Source organism: Dermacentor albipictus, chromosome 3 (assembly GCF_038994185.2).
Source record: "Dermacentor albipictus isolate Rhodes 1998 colony chromosome 3, USDA_Dalb.pri_finalv2, whole genome shotgun sequence".
Taxonomy (NCBI): domain Eukaryota; kingdom Metazoa; phylum Arthropoda; class Arachnida; order Ixodida; family Ixodidae; genus Dermacentor; species Dermacentor albipictus.
The window spans coordinates 109,772,797-109,795,597 of NC_091823.1; the positions used below are offsets into that span (position 1 = coordinate 109,772,797).

General features: G+C 43.9%; 1 protein-coding gene across 1 annotated transcript in view; it reads left to right on the top strand.

The window, feature by feature from the left end:
* LOC135908501 (uncharacterized) overlaps positions 1 to 22,801 on the top strand; it is a 68,941-nt gene that overhangs the window by 33,454 nt on the left and 12,686 nt on the right. The window lies entirely within an intron of this gene.

Consider the following 22,801-nt stretch of genomic DNA (forward strand, 5'->3'; position numbering starts at 1 on the left):
TTGTAGGAGACACTCAGGCGGAGCAATTGCTGGCCTTGATCGCCGGATCAAACCTTCTTGAACCCTACAAACCACCACCGTATCATTTCTTTCAATCTCTGAATAATGCTTATCGAATCTCGCAATAATCCTCACAAATACAAAACCTTCCTCAACAAATGTCAGCATAGTTGCCATGATCACCTTCTCATGCGAAACACAACTATTGTCATGTTCACTAGCAGCTTGTTCTCCATTATCGACCATGGTTCTTGCAATGAATGTATCCTTTTAGCTTTTGAAGGGCTTTGATACTCTATGCCACGGCCTCCTGAAGTTAAGTGAATGTTGATCCGTATGCAATTACTAAAATGCACTGAATGCTTTCTTCGTGACCAAGCACAATTCGCATATCTTAATAGCTCCAATTCAGAAACCTGCCTTTTGTAAGCTCTCATGACACAATGCTGAGTGTTTAGGCTCTTTATATTCCTTACTTTAGATCATCCAAACAACTTAATCTCTAACATTAATCGTTCTGTTTGTGACCATGTGATTTATCGTGAAACAACCAAATGCTGGCGGTTCCCTTTCACTTCAAATAGGCTGATTTCTCTTCGGAATGTCCTCACTAGTTAAAAACGTAACATCAGTAAAGATAAAATGAAGAGGTTTTCACATTTTAGCTACTCCTCTTGGCACATTTGCCAAAAAATGATCAAATCTATTCTTTTTAAGCCGGCCACCTTGCACATAGGTACCCATATTCCTAATAATCTCTCAACATCAAATCTGTTTTCATGTTTTTAATTTAGTCTTGATAGAGCGACATCAATTACGTGACTAATGCTGATGACCGAAATCTTGGTGTTTTGTGTTGCAATTTTTCTTGGGCTTCCGCTTCCCTTAAACTTGTACTTCTAAGATGCAAGATCAAAAATGGAGTATACTTCTTCGATCTGGGATATATCTACAAAAAGCCCAACTCTCATATTTACTTCAAGCCATGCAAAACCAACGTTCGCATATTATTGTAGCTACTTGTTCCTGTACAGCAAACATCTGAGCAATTAAAACTTGCCTTGACAGACCAGACTTGTAAACAAGAATAAGACTTACCAGCTTATTTACTTTCCACAAACTTCACAAATTCTCAATTGAAACATGACCTCTTTTATTGAGACAACAATCGCATCGACTCTCCACGCGCATTTCTGCCATCGTTGCCGTGATGTTTTGTATAAAGTCCAAAGGAGATAACCCCGTCACCGCGCGCCGTGTGATGTATGTGCGAGTGAAAGCGTGAGAAGGTGAGCCGACGGTCGCGACTCAATCTCGCGTGCGCAAGGGAGGGAAGCGGGAAGGAAGCGCACCGCCTTCCGTCACTTTCTAAGCCATATGGCCGAGAACCTCACTTGCTAAGCCATATGGCTGACAATGGCGCCTTCTGATCCAGATGGCCGAGAACACCACTTCCTGGTTCAGATGGCATAGAACACCGCTTTCTAAGCCATATGGCCGAGAACCTCACTTGCTAAGCCATATGGCTGACAATGGCACCTTCTGATCCAGATGGCCGAGAACACCACTTCCTGGTTCAGATGGCCTAGAGCACCGCTTTCTAAGCCATATGGCCGAGAACTTCACTTGCTAAGCCATATGGCTGACAATGGCACCTTCTTATCCAGATGGCCGAGAACACCACTTCCTGGTTCAGATGGCCTAGAGCACCGCTTTCTAAGCCATATGGCCGAGAACCTCACTTGCTAAGCCATATGGCTGACAATGGCACCTTCTTATCCAGATGGCCGAGAACACCACTTCCTGGTTCAGATGGCCTAGAGCACCGCTTCCTAAGCCATATGGCCGAGAACCTCACTTGCTAAGCCATATGGCTGACTATGGCACCTTCGTATCCAGATGGCCGAGAACACCACTTCCTGGTTCAGATGGCCTAGAGCACCGCTTTCTAAGCCATATGGCCGAGAACCTCACTTGCTAAGCCATATGGCTGACAATGGCACCTTCGTATCCAGATGGCCGAGAACACCACTTCCTGGTTCAGATGGCCTAGAGCACCGCTTTCTAAGCCATATGGCCGAGAACCTCACTTGCTAAGCCATATGGCTGACAATGGCACCTTCGTATCCAGATGGCCGAGAACACCACTTCCTGGTTCAGATGGCCTAGAGCACCGCTTTCTAAGCCATATGGCCGAGAACCTCACTTGCTAAACCATATGGCTGACAATGGCACCTTCTGATCCAGATGGCCGAGAACACCACTTCCTGGTTCAGATGGCCTAGAGCACCGCTTTCTAAGCCATATGGCCGAGAACCTCACTTGCTAAGCCATATGGCTGACAATGGCACCTTCTTATCCAGATGGCCGAGAACCTCACTTGTTAAGCCATATGGCTGACAATGGCACCTTCTGATCCAGATGGCCGAGAACACCACTTCCTGGTTCAGATGGCCAAGAGCACCGCTTTCTAAGCCATATGGCCGAGAACATCACTTGCTAAGCCATATGGCTGACAATGGCACCTTCTGATCCAGATGGCCGAGAACACCACTTCCTGGTTCAGATGGCCTAGAGCACCGCTTTCTAAGCCATATGGCCGAGAACCTCCCTTACTAAGCCATATGGCTGACAATGGCACCTTCTGATCCAGATGGCCGAGAACACCACTTCCTGGTTCAGATGGCCTAGAGCACCGCTTTCTAAACCATATGGCCGAGAACCTCACTTGCTAAGCCATATGGCTGACAATGGCACATTCTGATCCAGATGGCCGAGAACACCACTTCCTGGTTCAGATGGCCTAGAGCACCGCTTTCTAAGCCATATGGCCGAGAACCTCACTTGCTAAGCCATATGGCTGACAATGGCACCTTCATATCCAGATGGCCGAGAACACCACTTCCTGGTTCAGATGGCCTAGAGCACCGCTTTCTAAGCCATATGGCCGAGAACCTCACTTGCTAAACCATATGGCTGACAATGGCACCTTCTGATCCAGATGGCCGAGAACACCACTTCCTGGTTCAGATGGCCTAGAGCACCGCTTTCTAAGCCATATGGCCGAGAACCTCACTTGCTAAGCCATATGGCTGACAATGGCACCTTCTTATCCAGATGGCCGAGAACCTCACTTGCTAAGCCATATGGCTGACAATGGCACCTTCTGATCCAGATGGCCGAGAACACCACTTCCTGGTTCAGATGGCCTAGAGCACCGCTTTCTAAGCCATATGGCCGAGAACCTCCCTTGCTAAGCCATATGGCTGACAATGGCACCTTCTGATCCAGATGGCCGAGAACACCACTTCCTGGTTCAGATGGCCTAGAGCACCGCTTTCTAAACCATATGGCCGAGAACCTCACTTGCTAAGCCATATGGCTGACAATGGCACATTCTGATCCAGATGGCCGAGAACACCACTTCCTGGTTCAGATGGCCTAGAGCACCGCTTTTTAAGCCATATGGCCGAGAACCTCACTTGCTAAGCCATATGGCTGACAATGGCACCTTCTGATCCAGATGGCCGAGAACACCACTTCCTGGTTCAGATGGCCTAGAGCACCGTTTTCTAAGCCATATGGCCGAGAACCTCACTTGCTAAGCCATATGGCTGACAATGGCACCTTCGTATCCAGATGGCCGAGAACACCACTTCCTGGTTCAGATGGCCTAGAGCACCGCTTTCTAAGCCATATGGCCGAGAACCTCACTTGCTAAGCCATATGGCTGACAATGGCACCTTCTGATCCAGATGGCCGAGAACACCACTTCCTGGTTCAGATGGCCTAGAGCACCGCTTTCTAAGCCATATGGCCGAGAACCTCACTTGCTAAGCCATATGGCTGACAATGGCACCTTCTGATCCAGATGGCCGAGAACACCACTTCCTGGTTCAGATGGCCAAGAGCAACGCTTTCTAAGCCATATGGACGAGAACCTTCTTGCTAAGCCATATGGCTGACAATGGCACCTTCTGATCCAGATGGCCGAGAACACCACTTCCTGGTTCAGATGGCCTAGAGCACCACTTTCTAAGCCATATGGCCGAGAACAACACTTTCATAACCAGATAGCTGAGAAACCTTTTTTTGTCAGGAATCTTATCCAGATGGCTGATAATGTATTCTTCGTCAATAACACTTTCTACTTCATATGGCTCTGAAAAGCACTTTCTAATGCAGATGGCCGAGAATACCACTTCCTGGTTCAGATGGCCTAGAACACCGCTTCCTAAGCCATATGGCCGAGAACACCACTTTCATAACCAGATAGCTGAGAAGCCATTTTCTGTCAGAAATCTTAGCCAGATGGCTGATAATGTAGTCTTCGTCAATAACACTTTCTACTACATAAGGCTCTGAAAAGCACTTTCTTATGCAGATGGCCGAGAACACCGTTTTCTTAACCAAATTGCTGATAACCCATTCTTAGCCATGATCCCGCGGTTATTATGCCGCGGATTTCGCGCGTTTCGAGGGATCGCTGCTGTTCGATGTCGTAGGTGAGAAAAAGTTAAAGAGACTTTGTGAACAAAAGTGGGTCTTTTCGATTTTCCGCTTCTGGCTGCCCGCAGGTTGCCAGAGCCAGCAAAAGCGCCTTCGTTTTTCTCTGATTGCTCCACCCACCGCAACGTACTTCCGCCGCGAGTTCGTTTCAGCCGTGCTGAAATGTTCTGGCTACTCGTGGGCTGCCAGAACCAGCCAGGACGATTTTGGTCTGGCTGCCCTCTGGACGTTATCTACCTAGCAAACTACAAAAAGAGGCGATGAGCCCTCGCCGCCATCTTTGTGGGGACTTGGATTGCAACGCGGGCGCCCGCCTGAGGACTCTTAAATCGCTCAGCCAACTGGATAGGGACACATCCAAACTGAATTATTTCTAGCATTATCTTTCTACGGTTCTAACGCACCGTTCTGCCTTGCGAGCCGGTGATATACAAGCGGCGGTGAACGATTTGAAGCTTTTTTTCTATGCGCGCGCGCGTTGTGTGTGTGTGTGTGTGTGTGTGTGTGTGTGTGTGTGTGTGTGTGTGTGTGTGTGTGTGTGTGTGTGCGCGCGCGCGCGCGCGCGCGTCCCTCGAAAGCTTCTTTCCGGCCGTGAACAGTGCGCCACGCTCTCGATTATGCGTGCATGCTGTCTGCTTCATGTCCTGGGCAAGTTGTAGTCCACGAAGTTGTAAACACTCATTCCTATACATTGCGGTACCTTTTCGGTTTTTCTTTCTCTGGTGGTATCGCTTTCCACATCTGTCGCGTATATTCGATGGTATCTCCTTTCCTACAGTTAGCGAAAGCGTCAGAGCTAGCTAGTGTCCGCTCCGTCTCTCCCTCGTACATTTGGGAGGCAGCTCGAAACCGATGGATTCTAACTAGGCCGTTGGTGTCTGAAGAATACACTGGTTTGGTAATGGCCGCACGTACATTAGCTTATTGCACTCATAATAGACTGATACTATTTTTCGTGTGAAACATTTCGCTGGTGACAGGCGGCGTGCATTTTCGTGTGTAAAGCACAGCCTCAGCTCCTTCATTCAGTACAAGGGTAGAAGACAAACACTATCCGCCGAAATAAACTTTCTGAAATCGAATTCAAGCATGTCTGCAGGAAATTTTGTGCTTATAAGACACACCCGATATCCTGCTTTTTCGTGTCTCGTCAAATGATCAGAAAACGGCAACTCATCGACGTCGCCGGTGGACGATGCGATCGCTTCGAACAGGCGTTCTCGAGGGATCACTTCGGCGATCACTTACGCGCGATATCGCGCCTTGGCATCGGGCGCGTCGGAGGCCGTTTGTTGCGCTGTTCAAAGTGATGCGCCCAGTGCGCGTCCTTTGCCGAGTTGTGCGAAATCTCGCTGAAGTCGCTGAAGTGATCGTGTTCCCGAATTCAACCACAGTGTGTCCGCAAAGTCATGGTGTGCTCTTGACCGGTCACAGGAAAGCAACAAAGCAAGACAGGAAAGTTTAATGTTCACCGAATAAAAAGAAAGCTTTCCAAGTTTCCGTAGTATGATGTGCAAGGGTGTGCGCACGCAGATGAAGGCTGCGCAGCAACGGATCAGCCCACGTCCATGCCAGTCAAGATCTGGACGGTACAGAGGAATGTTCAGCGTGTCCTGTGGCTTGCTAAATTCGAATCCGTGACAAGAGTGCAACATGAATATGGAGAGGTTTCCTTTTATTTGGTGAAGATTTCACATTTTCTATCTTGTTTCGTTGATTTCGTATGACCGGTCAAAAGTGCACCGTGGCTTTACGGGCACACTATAAATTTTCAAGCTTACAATGCATAAATGGGCTGACCACGCTGAGCGCGCGCCGGCCACCACGGCCGCTACTTTTCCAAACTTTGGAGATCTTCGGGTTGACTTGGGTTCCCAGTCCACGTGACTTCCTATCAGGACCGATACTAGCTGGCTGCCGTCTGGCTGCCAGAACTGCAAAAATCGAAGAGGCCCAAGGACGTGTCATGGTGCGCGCGAATTCTTTGGACGACATAAACAATAATTTGCACAGGAATGAAAAATATGTGGGGCTTGTGCTTTGAACATAGCAGTTAGCGAGACGCAATGCTTCTACCAGTTGTACAAAAGCAATTGTTTCTAATTCTGTGCTTCGAGGCGTGCGTTTTGGACGAAAATACCGCGTGCTCCAACTACAGCTGTCAGCTCCGACTTCAGCAGTCGAGTCCGTATATAACGTACACTTTCGCTGGACAAAATGTGTTCGCTGTATGGGGAGTTTGTTCGAAATTGTGGTACAGAACATCTTTATTCCCAAAAATAACGCGCACTGCGATTACACTGGCTAGTATCGACTAGTAATAGTATCGACTTGATAGCGGCGCTCTCTAAGTTTGACAGTCTGTGAACGTAGTCATCATACCTTGCTGGTGAAGCAGCACACTGACACGGACACTGAAGACAAACAGGAAAAGACGACACTCGCTGCACTGGAAACTCAGTGCAACTCACTCGCTGCAACTCAGTGCAACTCAGCGCAACTCACTCGCTGCACTCGCTGCACCCAGTGCAGCGAGTGTCGTCTTTTTCTGTTTGTCTTCACTGTGTCCGTGTCGGTGCGCTGCTTCACCAGCGAGGTATGATGATCACTCACCAACTAGCCCAACTTTCCACTTTACTGAACGTAGTCATACACTTTACTTACCACTTTACTGAACGTAGTCTTTTCCACATAGTATATATATGATATTTTCGACTCTTCTTGTTTTCTAGCGTTAGATGGAAATCCTAGACTTCTAATTCCCAAAGAAAATAATACTGACAATTATTAGAGCGCACTGAACAGGGAATAATGTAATACAACATTTTACGGTAAATTTAGGCTTCGTATCCATGGACTGCACAGTGAGGATATGGCGTAGAAGGTAATCAGGTGGCCGGGAGTAGGACATCAGGATGTTTTGACGCTCCGGTTCGCTCATTGTCTGCTATGAGGTAGCATCGGGCCCCACGACAGATTAGTGGGAGCATATAATGCGACCGAGCGACCTGCGCGAGTGTCAAAACATCCGGATATCCTGCTTCCACGTGACCATCTTCTGCGTCATGATGAAATGGGTTATATAAAACTTCTAGAGTGGCAGTCCCTGCCGCCGCCTACCGGAGCGAGTTAAGCAGCGGCGGCCATAGAGACACAAGAGGACGCGTCCCCCGCACAGGCGGCCACGGAATATGCGCGGAATTTGTCTGAATTTGTAGTTCCGCAACAAAAACTTGAAAAGAGATATCTTTAAGATGTATATCAGTGCACAATTCGTTGTTGTAGAAAAATATTCTTCATCTAGTTCTTGCCGCAGTCTCGATAAAAGTAACCGGGAGAACGCCTCGCAAATCGCACTTCGCTGTGTTAAATTAAGAACGGTCTCTAGTGGGATGCCATTGCTCATTATTCAATACTGATTGCCCACTAGTTTGCCAAAAAAAGGTCTTAAGCCACCTTTTATAGATACACAACACACTTTCCATCACTAACTTCTGATTATACGGCGAGACCACCATCTTCATTTACTGATTTATTGTACAGTATCTCTCGTGAGGGCTATCACATGGCTGTAGACATGTGGAGGAACTGCATTTAATATATTTTATCTGCTCCAGGTTGCTCCAGAAAGGCCCTCACGTCGTTGGAGACAATACTTTATGTCAATAATTTATTACGATCTCTTTAATTTTGCTACGAAACTGCGAAGCTGGTTTTCCCACGAAAGGCACTGGAAATCAGCCATTTAGCATCCTGAAACATTTGATATTTATATGCTGACTTCAGAGGTTGCATCATTGACATTTACTCTGGATGTTCTCTTATAATTCTTATGCACCCGAAGAAATTGATGCCACCCATCCATCGCGTCGAGAACATTTGCTAATTAAATCTACGCAATGCACTGGGCCCGTTGGAAATATTCAGACAGCATAAACATGGCAGCAATGCTACCCAAACAGGAACAATGGAAACATTTTTAGTGACGCTTGAAGTTCTCAAAATGTATATTCGTACTCTAGAAGTTCAATTTGAAGCTTACTTTCGGTGTCCATTGATTTTTAAATACTACAAGTCTCGAACGCAGTATTCCCGCTCTTCACAATGCGCCCGATCAGATTTCTGAGTGATGTGGTGTATCCGAAATATTATATTCCACTCTGCAATCTTCTGACTTGTGCAGGGCGCAACAGCTTTTGTGTTCAGGCCATAATACAGTTAGAATGCTTTGCTGGGCGAGTTTATGCGTATTTGTGAATAAACAGGAAGCCAGTGAGACATGCAGGCTCGTGTACGAGGTAAGAACTGGACTGGATTTCAATTTCAATTTACTGCTTTTATCACGTAGTTCGGGATGGATTAGCGTCGCATTTGCAACCCATCGCTTTTTTTTTTATCGGAAATAGAGAGCTCGTCTTTCTTGTGTACACGTCTCACTGGTTTCCCTATTACAGAACGGCTGGCATTGCGCTAGCCTCCATCAGCCTCCATCAGTCCACGTGCAGTCTGGTCATGGCTTCTGCCCAGAATCTTTATCTTTATGGAGGCATATCACATAAAAAAGAAAGGCCAAGACTGTGTTAGCGATACCTGCATTAGGTTCTTTAAATCGGAAATAGATTTTTTTAATAATTGGTTGCCACGCTAAGATGATGTGTATTCTTGTTTGCTGCGATCTGCACATGTTCTATTTGCCTATATATGCCCACGGGCTGCTGTGAATAAAACAGTTGAAAGTTACCGCCCGTGCTGTTTATGTGTTCTCTCTCTCTGTCCCCGTCTTTATTTGCGGTCAATATGATATGCAGTAAATACCAACTAGGCCAGAGTGAAGTTCTTCTAAAAAAGCACGCTTGCTGTAGCGTTACTATCAGGGTCACGCGTCAGAAGAATTGTAGCTGTGGTTTCTATCAAACGCTTTGTCCATGCCTAATAGTGTGTTGTGCCTTTGTCTTCGTGTATATGGCAAGCCGACAAATAATCGTCGCTCTTTAAATTGTCGATAGCGCGGAAGCAATTGCGATGTGGCATCCGCGCTCAATATCTATTGAGCCAACGCTGAAGCATACACGTAAGCTTATATAAATAAGTGAGATCGATGTCTGCAGACTCGAGGGAGTGAATAGGTCTGCCAAACGAACATTCAAGCGAAGGGGGTCGTAGCTGACCGCTGGAGAGCTACTGAGAGATAAGCAAGCAGATAACGTGAAATGGTTGATGAGAAAACATCGATTCAACGGCTCATTGCCACAGCCCGCAACTGATGCAGAACACGCGATAACTAGAGTAATGGTTTTCTCCGCATGTGCATCTTTAAACACTGCCCCTGTGCCTCCATTGCTCTCATCAATCCCTTTCACCCGATATAGAGTTTTCTATGTATCACTAGCTTTACTTATATCATATATCATTATTAGTATGCATTACTACATATTACTAGATTACCAGAGGTAGCTGTGGCGCTGCAGTCGTTCAGCTGCCACGATAACGACGGACGTAGCATATGGATTTCTCTAACTTTTGCGCCTGTGGCTTCAGAAATTCATTGGGCATTGCTTTTATGCCTTGTACTTCTTAGTTTTCAAGGAATCAATTTTCCAAACACGGAAATGCAGTGAGTCTCTGGGCACATGTGTAAGCATTGCGAACTGTTGCTTATACAACACAATATTTTGAAAATATTGCAATTGCGAAGTCACAAAATCGTTGGAAGCATTAAAGACGAAATATATACAGCCAAGTTACTGTTCTACCCGTCATTTCCGTACTGACTGGACCGGCGTACCTCCAGCTACTAGCGTCAGGGTTCCCTGCAGTAGCATTTTTGGGTAATTCTATGCCTTTTACTATGGTGCCTTGTGTAAGCATTCAAAAGCCTTGCCTTGCTTGAGTCCTCCGTATATTCCTCCGCAACGGGCTCTCCGGCTGGCATCGAGGCGAATGAAGACGCATCGCGCGAAGCGTATTACCGACGTCAGCATAGCGTCGGCGCGTGCATTTCGCGTTACACGTCGCAAAACGCGCTGTGGTCATTGACGTTAAATAAGTCTCGTAAGAATGGCGTTTCACTATCAATTCAGACTTAGCCTAATATCTGTTCATTCCTTCGACATAGCGAATGTTCCAGACGACAGAAAGGAAGCTCAGGTGATACCTATATCGTGAAACGAGGAAACCGCTCTGACGCTGATGATAAAACCAACTCTCTCACCAGCATCTCTTCAAAACTTGTGGAACGCATAATTGCTTCTAACGTAATGGCTGACATTGAATCAATAAATTTCTTGCGTTCCAAGCAACACGGTTTTAGAAAGCCGATCATGCTAAGCCCAAGTCGCCGAATGTACAAGTGGATTATTACTGCATATGAACGCGCACCTTCAAATCGACACCTAGATTCCTCAAAAACATTTCACCGTGTCCTCCATAGTCACCTTCTCGATGAATTGTCGTGTTTTGGGTTACCACATAATCTAGTGAAATGGATTGAACACTTCTTAAAATACCACTTTCAATACCGGCGCTCTAATAACCATAACTCTCCGCTCATTCATGTAACATCAGGTGTTCCTAAGGTGCCGGACTATCACCGTTCTTATTCATAATCTATACGCATAACTTACCGGCTAATATTACGTCAACTTTATACGATTCTTTGCTGACGACTGCGTCATTCACCGCGCAATAATTAATTAAACCAATGTGCCTGACCTCCAGCATGACCTCGACATCATAACCACGATACATATGGTTCTTGTCATTAAACCTTTCGAAGGGCAGAACAGTGACATTTTCTCGTTTACATAACATATCATGACATACATATCCCCTTAAATCAGTTCCATTCCGTCACCACGTCCACATACACATATTCCGGGGTGCATTTCACGTTATTGAAATAATTATGGATAAGACACATCGAAACAACTTTGCTCCGAGACATCGCGCAAGCTAGGCTGCTTGTACTGCAACCTGACAAATTCGTCACTACAGATGAAAAAAAAAAAGCTAGCTAACCTAACATTCGTCAAACGAACACTTAACTACGCTTCATTTCTTGGGCACCTTGTCCAAATATATCACGCCTCCTATTCTGACGCCATCCAAAACCGCACTACCAGACTGATCACCTCAAACTAATTAAGACAATCTCTAGCATATATCACTCGGTTAAAACTCGCGCTCGGTTTTCACAGCCGCTTGAATCCCGTCGTCTCATATCGGGCTTTTGTCTACTTCGCTCTTTCTTCGTGAAAGAAGGTAAGCCGTGCAGACACGGACACAATAAAAGAGAACCAGACAACACAAACCTCCCACCATCAAGACACACTGCTGAAACGATTAACGAAATGATTAACGTTTGCTCGAATTAGTGAAAGCCATCCCTTAGCGTGCATTTTCGGCCGTACTTCAGCAACGAACAGTTTCTTCTTCCCTCAAACAGTAACCCTATGCGACTCCCTCCCTCCCTCCCTCCCTCCCTCCCTCCCTCCCTCCCTCCCTCCCTCCCTCCCTCCCTCCGAGACACTGTTGTCAAATGTGCAGACCACCAGAAATTCTGGGAAATAATAACACGGCATTTCGCGTAAGCATGCGCATTACAAATAAAGCACGTACGCTTTCGAAATAGTTTAGAAGTTTAAGGTGCACAGGCCTCGAATCCTGTGCAAATTGTGGCAAGTGCTGCTTTTAGTACTTCCTAAAGCTGTTACTCAAATAAAGGTTCCGTAATATAATCTGCCGCTAGCGCTGTGTAGTTATTGCCCCAATGTAACAAAACTTTTTTTACTGGTAATGTGAAACTATTGATCAAGACAAGTTGCATTCTTCCATTGCTTATGTTGTTTGGTTATTGTTTTTTAATCGCTTGCGATGAATTTTTTTGAGCATTTGAAGAAGAATATGTCAATGCCTTCCCTTATGCATAAAGTGGCCATTTCGAGCCTTTAGGGTGGAAATAAATGAAATGAAAAATTCCGCAGCAGCGCAGTTTAGGTCTTAATTTCTAAACGACACATTTCGTAAGCAAGCATAATTCGGCCATTTCTACAGGCGCCATAACTTACTAAGACATTGGAAATATTCTAATATTATTTTGCTCAGAGGCCCCTTATGGTGTCGATACAAGCCACACTTTTCAAACATTATTCCGATAAAACTAGCGGGCAAAAAGAAATGACTTTCGCAGCTTGTATAACCCTGATAAGACTTCAAGGGGGCGGCACAAGCGTCCGCGTGTCCACTTCTCATGAAGCGTACAGTGGTCTTCGCATATTGGAGGGTTGTTTATAACGAAAGGGAGAGCGCGGTGACCTTATCTCTTTGGCCCCACCGTTAATGGAAGAAAGGGTTCTAAGCCTCCAGCGTTTAACGACAGGTCACGTGAATGGTTGCAGCGCCTATCTCGAAGTCACGGTTGAACTGTCGACGACTGTGTGTGCTGCGCACGTTGCCGCTCTGCAGTTGATACCGGTTGCCCGAGAGGAAAACTGGAGTACACCTTCCTAGTGTCACTTAGGTTGCGCAGTTGTTGTTCACTTATGTAAAGGTGTATTAGCCTCAACCACCTTCTCCACTCGAGGGAGAAAGCGCAGTCTAATTAGCCTCGACCACCTTCATATCCGCTCGAGGAAGGACGCACTAAAGATTCTCTGGCGAAGGTGGGTACGAAGCGCTTTTGTAGTTTAGCCGTGGCGGACGGCCATTCCGACGAGCCGATTCAAATATTGGTCATTCGTTGCAAAAATGAAAAGTACAGGGTTGTATATTATAGACACAGATTAGTCAAATTATTGCTTCTCCCAGGCACGGTTCCCCATTCCTTCTGCGTTTCTGTCCCCTTCGCTTACGTGTTGTCACGGACTGTCGACGAATGTGCAAAAGTTACATAATTTATTCCAAGGCGCTGGAGACTCCATTGCGAGGAAGTCAGGGTAGTAGATTTTTTACTTTTGCGCATTTCTTGTGCATCCTCGTGATTACGAAGTCCCTAATTATGGTCTATTTTCTTGCAGTTAGTCATGCTGGAGTTTTTCATAAAGGGAATTTAATCACCTGTTTCAAGAACACAAGAACACGAACACTTTGGTTGGCTGCTAGCGTTACGAGAAATAAACTTTTTTTTCGCCGCTGTTGACGTAACGTCGCACATTGAGCATCATGTCAACCATGTTACAGCGCCTTCAGCAGCACAGTGAATGCACAGCACAGTGATGTGAAATGGGGTGCGTTGAGTATGAACTATGGTTCAACTGACTCGCACAACCCGTGCCTTTTTTCTTTACTACCACTGGACAGAACTGGCAAAGACGAGTTGCATTCACGAATGAGTACACCTTGAGTGTAGAGGCTACTCATCTGTTCCTGTTTCTGTTCAGCTGTGATTGCAACTTAATTTGTCGGCTGGGGTACACTGGTTAGAATATCTTTCAAGCTCTCGAAGAAACGATACTTGGCTAAAACAGTAAGATATCTTCTTGTTGCGATACTTATATGTTCGCAACGCTTATCGCTGAAGCGCTCGCGCTGCACTGTATGTGAGCTTTACCGGGCAGATATAAGTTCAGGAAAGACATACGGCAACGTAGTGTCGTGAGAGATACTTCGTGCTTGTTAAAATTCCCCACATCGGGAATAGGAGCTAGCGTTATTACTTCTGAAAGTGCTGTGGCATTTCTTGATCAAATGGATTGGGCGCGTGTAATGGCCTTCCACGTATCACTTTCCTTGTGCGTTCCTGCACAAGAACCTTTTTATTACGACTTCGAAGTAAGCTTCTATAATACTTATTAGTCAACTTCGGTGTCTACCCATTTTTAGCACTTCACTAATAAATGACAGACACACATTCGCTGCAAATTATCTTTTTACTCCAGTACGCACTAATTCTCAAAAAAAAATATTTCTGTATCTAAGGCAATTAAATTGTAGAACAGTTTGTCAGATGCATTGAAATCCTTATCCTTTCCAGCAATGCAATCGTCTCTTATAGTTTTCCTTTTATATTATGCATAACCTTAATCTGTTCGGCATTGCTAGTTGTTTGTAATGTTTTTTATTCCTTACATTTCCATTGATGTGTACTTGCTTTTAATCGCTTGTATGCCATAATATAATATTTAAAAATTTCGTCGTTGAGTTGCCTCAAGGGGCTCAAATAAGAGAGAAAGAATTTTGAGCTGTATTAGTGATTACCTTCCTCAATGCAAAACAAAAAAGCCGCTCTTAACGTGAGAGGAGGCTTGGTACGCCTACACTGTAAAATGATTTACACCCTTAAAAGCGAAAAAGGGTGTAAATGTGTCTCTAACTCACACCCTTAGGGTGTTAGTTATATAACCGACACCCTAAGGGTGCCGGTTATAGGCACATTTACACCATTTGTTCACTTTTAAGGGTGCAAATTATTTTACAGTTTAGAAAGACGCAAGCACAATAGGCGGGTGGCGGCGCTGGCTTGGGGTCCCTGCACCAACCCGTCACGACGTCATAGACTTCGATGGCGTCTGGTCGGCAGTAGTAAACTTTCCATCGGTAAAGTTAGACTACACGGCATTCTAAAGAAGCCAAAGACATAATTTCACACGTTTCAAAAATTTTCACTGCGCTGCAAGTGCCCAAATTCGAGAGAATGGTTTGAAACTCGTGAGGTCACACCGACGTATCGGCAATGGTGTTTCAGCGCGAAATTCAAAATAGTGAACTTCGGCCGTCGTTGTCGCGTCTACAAATCGACTTATTACCGCGAAATTATTGAAAATGAAGACCCTGAAAGGAAACTTTATCAGAATGAACTGAGTTAGTGATTCTATTTAGTGTGCTATTTGAAGCTGTTCACATTTATTTTTTAAAATTAATTTTAAGTTGCTTGTTAGGTTTCAATTGTAGTTGCTGTTGAGGGTCACGGTGAAATTTGCGATTTTAGGACTCTCATTTGTGTATTACCTGCATGATTGCCTTTCTGTATGCTAATGCAATAATGAAATCAACAAATAAAAGTAAAATAAAATAAAATAACCTTTTCCTATCTTTTCTAAATCTTCATATTCCTTCTACCCCTGTTCCCATTATAGCGTAGACAGCCGGACTCTTTTCCGATTAGCCTTCCTGCTTTTTTCGAATTCACCTTTTCTTACTTCGCTTTCTTTATGTTTTTCCTTCGCAGATGTACGAATTACAAAACGTTACTCTGCGGTTCGTCGGCCTTACAGTGAGTACACTTGTAGCGGCATGTTGATAGGGCGTTATGTCACACTACCCGATTATCAGTAACCAATGGAGGATCTATCTATCTATCTATCTATCTATCTATCTATCTATCTATCTATCTATCTATCTATCTATCTATCTATCTATCTATCTATCTATCTATCTATCTATCTATCTATCTATCTATCTATCTATCTATCTATCTATCTATCTATCTATCTATCTATCTATCTATCTATCTATCTATCTATCTATCTATCTATCTATCTATCTATCTATCTATCTATCTATCTATCTATCTATCTATCTATCTATCTATCTATCTATCTATCTATCTATCTATCTATCTATCTATCTATCTATCTATCTATCTATCTATCTATCTATCTATCTATCTATCTATCTATCTATCTATCTATCTATCTATCTATCTATCTATCTATCTATCTATCTATCTATCTATCTATCTATCTATCTATCTATCTATCTATCTATCTATCTATCTATCTATCTATGTTCTCGGGGTCATGGTAGTTCCATCGCCATCATACAGTCCTGATCCTCCTGTTCAAGTCATGGCGTTCTCCTAACTCTGTCGTACCATCATCATTTTAGAAACGTCATCAACTGTCGTCATACCCTCATCGTCATACCGCCTTCGCAGTTCCATTGACGTCATTGCATCGTAATCACGCTGTCGTCACTGAATTGTGATTGTGTCGCGGTTGTCATGCTATCGTCGTCATTACGTGGTCGACATACGGTCATCGTCTAGCATTTGTTGTCATACCATGGTCGTGATACCGCCGTGGTCGTCCCATCGTCGGCATCTCAGCTTCGTAATTTGATTCCCGTCATACGTCGTCGTCCCACCATTTTCGTCATAAAGTTGTCGTAAGGCCATCCTCGTCGTACACTTGTCGTCATTTCATTGTCACCATGCCACCGTCGTCACGCTGTCGTCACAACGTCGTCATCATTTCAGAAATGTCACAGAATTGTTTGATGCCGTCGTCGTCATGCCGCCTACGTCCGTTGCATCAACATAATTTCTTCTTCATTCTGTTATAATAGTGCTATCGTCAATCAATAGTGATTGTGCCACCACCATCACGGTGTTGTAAATGATTCGTCATTATCGCCATCACTTCAGAATCATCCCATCGTCATCATGCCGTGGTCGTCATAATGCCTTCATCGTTCTATCGACGTCTTTCCTTCTTCATAATTCCATCGTCGTCACTACACGTGCCGTCGGCCTTCGGTCCTCCTCATAACGTCGTGAGACAACCTTGGCAAGCGATATAGTCATAACAAAGCAGGCCAATCACGAAGACAACGAATGTCGCATATAACCGAAGCACTTGAAATCTCGGGAGGGTCAGTACAGATTCAAAATAAAGGTGCCTTAGTGAATACGGTGTGTGGGGTAACTACATTGCGTGAATGCTAATGCGATTAACTTTAAAATTCTTATTAAGATGGGTTCTGCTGGAAATCGTTCGTCCTCGCGGCACCAAAATAATCTGGTCGACGTTTGTCCCAGGTTATTCAGACCTCGAATTCCTAGAGGTGTTCGTTCTAGAGCGGATGTTTCTAGAGCTGACGTTCGATGGGAGTAGCGTTTTGAGTTTATAAGGGTGAACAGTAAACAGTAATGCGAAACAGTAATGAACAGGATACAGAAACTCCTCCTATATCTAGCGATGAGGTCAGAAGTACCTTGTAAGACATGAAACTGGGAAGAGCGGCAGTAGAAGATGGAATAACAGTAAGTTTAATCAAAAATGGAGGAGACATAATACTTGGAAAAATGGCGGCTCTCTATACGAAGTGTCTATCGACTGCTAGGGTCCCAGAAAACCGGAAGAATGCAAACATTATACTAATCCATAAACAGAGAGACGTTAAATAATTGAAAAATTATAGACCCATTAGCTTGCTCCCAGTATTAAATAAAATATTCACCTGGATAATTTTCTATAGAATAAAGGCAACAGTGGACTTTTGCCAACTAAGGGAACAGGATATTGGCTTCTAGCGCGAAGTGAAACACGGACACAGAAAGGAGCAGACAGGACGAGCGCTAACTCTCAACTAAATTTTTATTGAAACGAAGAACATATATATAGGTGATTGCAAAAACCGTAGCATCAGAACATGACAATGTAAAAGCATCAGTTAAACATGTCAGTGGGTAAGGAAGTCAAAGAACAAAAAAAATTATTTCAGATTAGTACACGTATTGCGAAGGTACTGGAATTCGCAAACTAACAGAGACAACGAAGCATGACTGACACAAGTGTCTCCTAATCTTTTTATGTGGAAAGCCTCGATAATTTCCCTCGTGGTTTGGCATCTGTGTCTAGAAAGAATTTTTGTGTATTTAAAGAAAGGCTTGCATCCACAATCGGAACAATGTGCGGCTAAATGTGATGCGTTAGGGTTGTTTAGTGAATGTTTGTGTTCTTTTAGTCTAATGTTAATGCATCTACCACTCTGTCCAATGTAAGCTTTCCCACATTCGAGTGGAATCTGATAAACTATGCCCGTGCTGCAAGGCACTAAAGGGGACACATGTTTAACTCCGCAATCATCTTTTCTTTTTTGCCTTCCTGTTCAAGTCTCCTATTTATCAAAGGGCACATGCTAGCCAACTTTCGTGGGGCCGAGAAAACGGTACTGACGTCATACCTATTGGCCACATTCCTTAGACCATGTGATAATCTATGAACGTAGGGTACTACAGCAAACTTTGTATCTTTTTTCTGTTTTTCTTGTTTCTTACCAGGGCTTTTAACCCATTTTACAAGTTTTTCGCAGGTTAGTGATAATAGATATGCACGGGATAGCTAGCCTTTGCAAGCCTTTCTATCTGTTGTGAAAAACTTTGTTGCATATTGTGCGGACATGATTTAGTAATGGCAGACCTAAGAGTTGAATAAGCTATCCCCTGTTTTACAAGTTTAGAATGGCAAGAAGAAAATTCAAGCAGTGGCTTCTTGGCCCTAGGCGAATAATGCCAACAGACATGCTCATCCTGGAACGTTAAGCACAGATCTAGAAATTGTAATTTGTTTCCCTGGATAATTTCTAGCGTGAAACCTAGGCCCCCACCACATTCCCTAAAAACCTTTAAAATATCCGTTGCTTTCTTGGTATAGTTATCGCGAGAACAAAACACCAGATAGTCGTCTACGTATCTAAACACATGCACGGCCAATTCCTTAAGATTGTTTTGTAGTTTTCTATTAACGCGACTTAGGTAAATGTCACTCAAAACAGGCGCAACTTTAGAACCGATACAAACTCCCGATTTTTGTACGTATATAGAACTACCCATTTTACAACAGTATTCCTTATGTAAAACAACAACAGTTCTAAAAAAGATTCCACAGGCATCCCACAGTCCTGAGTAAACCGGAACTCATCATTGTTGAGCGTCAGTGCTTCTTCAACACAACACATTAGTTCCGATTGCGGAAGCGAATAAAAAAGGTCTTTAACATCAACACTGATCGCTGAGCATTTACCTGGATTATTTTCTGTTAGAAAGGCCACAATTTCTTCCGAATGTCTTATCAGGAAGGGGTCGTTAAGACGAACTGAAGATAATACATTAAGCAAAAAAGTTGAGACAGCGTACTGCCAAGTTCCCTTTTCAGAAATAATGGCTCGAAAGGGAACTTCCGGCTTATGTGTCTTGGCACTAAAAAATATTTCGAGGTGCAGACCCTTGGAACGTTTAACTCCCGACGCGAGGCGCTCCAGTCCAAATTTCTCAAGCAAATCAATTGCAGTTTTTTTCACTTTCTTTAAATTGGCAATTTTTGGAACGCCGGAGCGCCTCGCGTCGGGAGTTAAACGTTCCAAGGGTCTGCACCTCGAAATATTTTTTAGTGCCAAGACACATAAGCCGGAAGTTCCCTTTCGAGCCATTATTTCTGAAAAGGGAACTTGGCAGTACGCTGTCTCAACTTTTTTGCTTAATGTATTATCTTCAGTTCGTCTTAACGACCCCTTCCTGATAAGACATTCGGAAGAAATTGTGGCCTTTCTAACAGAAAATAATCCAGGTAAATGCTCAGCGATCAGTGTTGATGTTAAAGACCTTTTTTATTCGCTTCCGCAATCGGAACTAATGTGTTGTGTTGAAGAAGCACTGACGCTCAACAATGATGAGTTCCGGTTTACTCAGGACTGTGGGATGCCTGTGGAATCTTTTTTAGAACTGTTGTTGTTTTACATAAGGAATACTGTTGTAAAATGGGGTAGTTCTATATACGTACAAAAATCGGGAGTTTGTATCGGTTCTAAAGTTGCGCCTGTTTTGAGTGACATTTACCTAAGTCGCGTTAATAGAAAACTACAAAACAATCTTAAGGAATTGGCCGTGCATGTGTTTAGATACGTAGACGACTATCTGGTGTTTTGTTCTCGCGATAACTATACCAAGAAAGCAACGGATATTTTAAAGGTTTTTAGGGAATGTGGTGGGGGCCTAGGTTTCACGCTAGAAATTATCCAGGGAAACAAATTACAATTTCTAGATCTGTGCTTAACGTTCCAGGATGAGCATGTCTGTTGGCATTATTCGCCTAGGGCCAAGAAGCCACTGCTTGAATTTTCTTCTTGCCATTCTAAACTTGTAAAACAGGGGATAGCTTATTCAACTCTTAGGTCTGCCATTACTAAATCATGTCCGCACAATATGCAACAAAGTTTTTCACAACAGATAGAAAGGCTTGCAAAGGCTAGCTATCCCGTGCATCTATTATCACTAACCTGCGAAAAACTTGTAAAATGGGTTAAAAGCCCTGGTAAGAAACAAGAAAAACAGAAAAAAGATACAAAGTTTGCTGTAGTACCCTACGTTCATAGATTATCACATGGTCTAAGGAATGTGGCCAATAGGTATGACGTCAGTACCGTTTTCTCGGCCCCACGAAAGTTGGCTAGCATGTGCCCTTTGATAAATAGGAGACTTGAACAGGAAGGCAAAAAAAGAAAAGATGATTGCGGAGTTAAACATGTGTCCCCTTTAGTGCCTTGCAGCACGGGCATAGTTTATCAGATTCCACTCGAATGTGGGAAAGCTTACATTGGACAGAGTGGTAGATGCATTAACATTAGACTAAAAGAACACAAACATTCACTAAACAACCCTAACGCATCACATTTAGCCGCACATTGTTCCGATTGTGGATGCAAGCCTTTCTTTAAAGACACAAAAATTCTTTCTAGACACAGATGCCAAACCACGAGGGAAATTATCGAGGCTTTTCACATAAAAAGATTAGGAGACACTTGTGTCAGTCATGCTTCGTTGTCTCTGTTAGTTTGCGAATTCCAGTACCTTCGCAATACGTGTACTAATCTGAAATAATTTTTTTTTTGTTCTTTGACTTCCTTACCCACTGACATGTTTAACTGATGCTTTTACATTGTCATGTTCTGATGCTACGGTTTTTGCAATCACCTATATATATGTTCTTCGTTTCAATAAAAATTTAGTTGAGAGTTAGCGCTCGTCCTGTCTGCTCCTTTCTGTGTCCGTGTTTCACTTCGCGCTAGAAGCCAATATCATGTTACCGTACCAACTCGCCCAGCTGTCTATCCTTTTGTAAGGGAACAGGCTGGCTTCAAGAAGGGATACTCTATAATGGATCACATCCATGTCATTATTCAGGTAATCGAGAAATCCGCAGAGTGCAATCAGCCTATCTATATGGCTTTCATAGATTACGAAAAGGCATTTGATTCAGTAGAAATACCATCAATCATAGAGACATTACGTAATCAAGGAGTACAGACCGCTTACGTAAATATTTAGGAAAATATGCACAGATATTCGACAGCTACCTTAATTCTTCACAAGAAAAGTCGGACAATACCTATAAAGAAAGGGGTCAGACTAGGAGACACGATCTCTACAGGGCTGTTCACTGCGTGCTTGGAAGAAGTATACAAGCTATTAAACTGGGAAGGCTTAGGAGTAAGGATCGACGGCGAATATCTCAGCAACCTTCGGTTTGCCGATGATGTTGTTCTATTCAGCAACATTGCAGACGAGTTACAACAAATGATTGCGGACCTTAACAGAGAGCGTGTAAGAGTGAGGTGGAAGATTAATATGTAGAAGACAAAGATAATGATGAATAGCCGGGCAATGGAGCAAGAGTTCAAGATCGCCAGTCAGCCTCTAGAGTCTGTGGTGGAGTACGTTTACCTAGGTCAATTAATCACAGGGAACCGTGATCATGAGAAGGAAATTCACAGAAGAACAAAAATGGGTTGCATCGCATACGGCATAGATTGTCGGCTCCTGAATGGAAACTTGCCGTTATAATTGAAAAGGAAGGTGTACAATCATTGCATTTTACCGCTGCTGACATATGGCGCAGAAACTTGGAGACCGACAAAGAAGCTTGAGAACAGGTTAAAGGGACCCTGAAACGATTTTGACGATTTTCTACAAACGTACTCAGTCGTTAGAGTAGGTCCTTCTGATCATTAATTGACACATCTAAGTGCTCCGCGTAAAGCGTGTAATTTATTATAAGGTTTTAAAAATGCACATCGCTGCCGATCGCAGCACGCTGCTCGGCGGAATTTTAAGCCGCCCCTACCCATATGACAAAAATAACCCATATGACGTCAGTGGGGCGAGCTATCCGATTGGCTGACCAGGGCGCGTGATCAATAATTTTTCCTACTTTATGGTAAACAAATGATCTTCGTAATAGTTGGAATGTTAGTTCATTTGTTTTTATAAACAGAAAGTAACATAAAGAGAATACACAAGAACGATGGAACGAAGAATGCTAGGCATAACGTTAAGAGACAGAAAGAGAGCTGTTTGGATCAGAGAGCAAACGGGCATAGCCGACATTCTTTTTGACATTAAGATAAAGGAATGGAGCTGGGCAGGTCATGTGATGCGCAGGTTAGATAACCATTGAAACATTAGGTTTACAGAAGGGGTACCAAGAGAAGGGAAGCGCAGTCAAAGACGGCAGAAGACTAGGTGGGGTGATAAAATTAGGAAATTCGCGGGCGCTAGTTGGAATCGGTTGGCACAGGA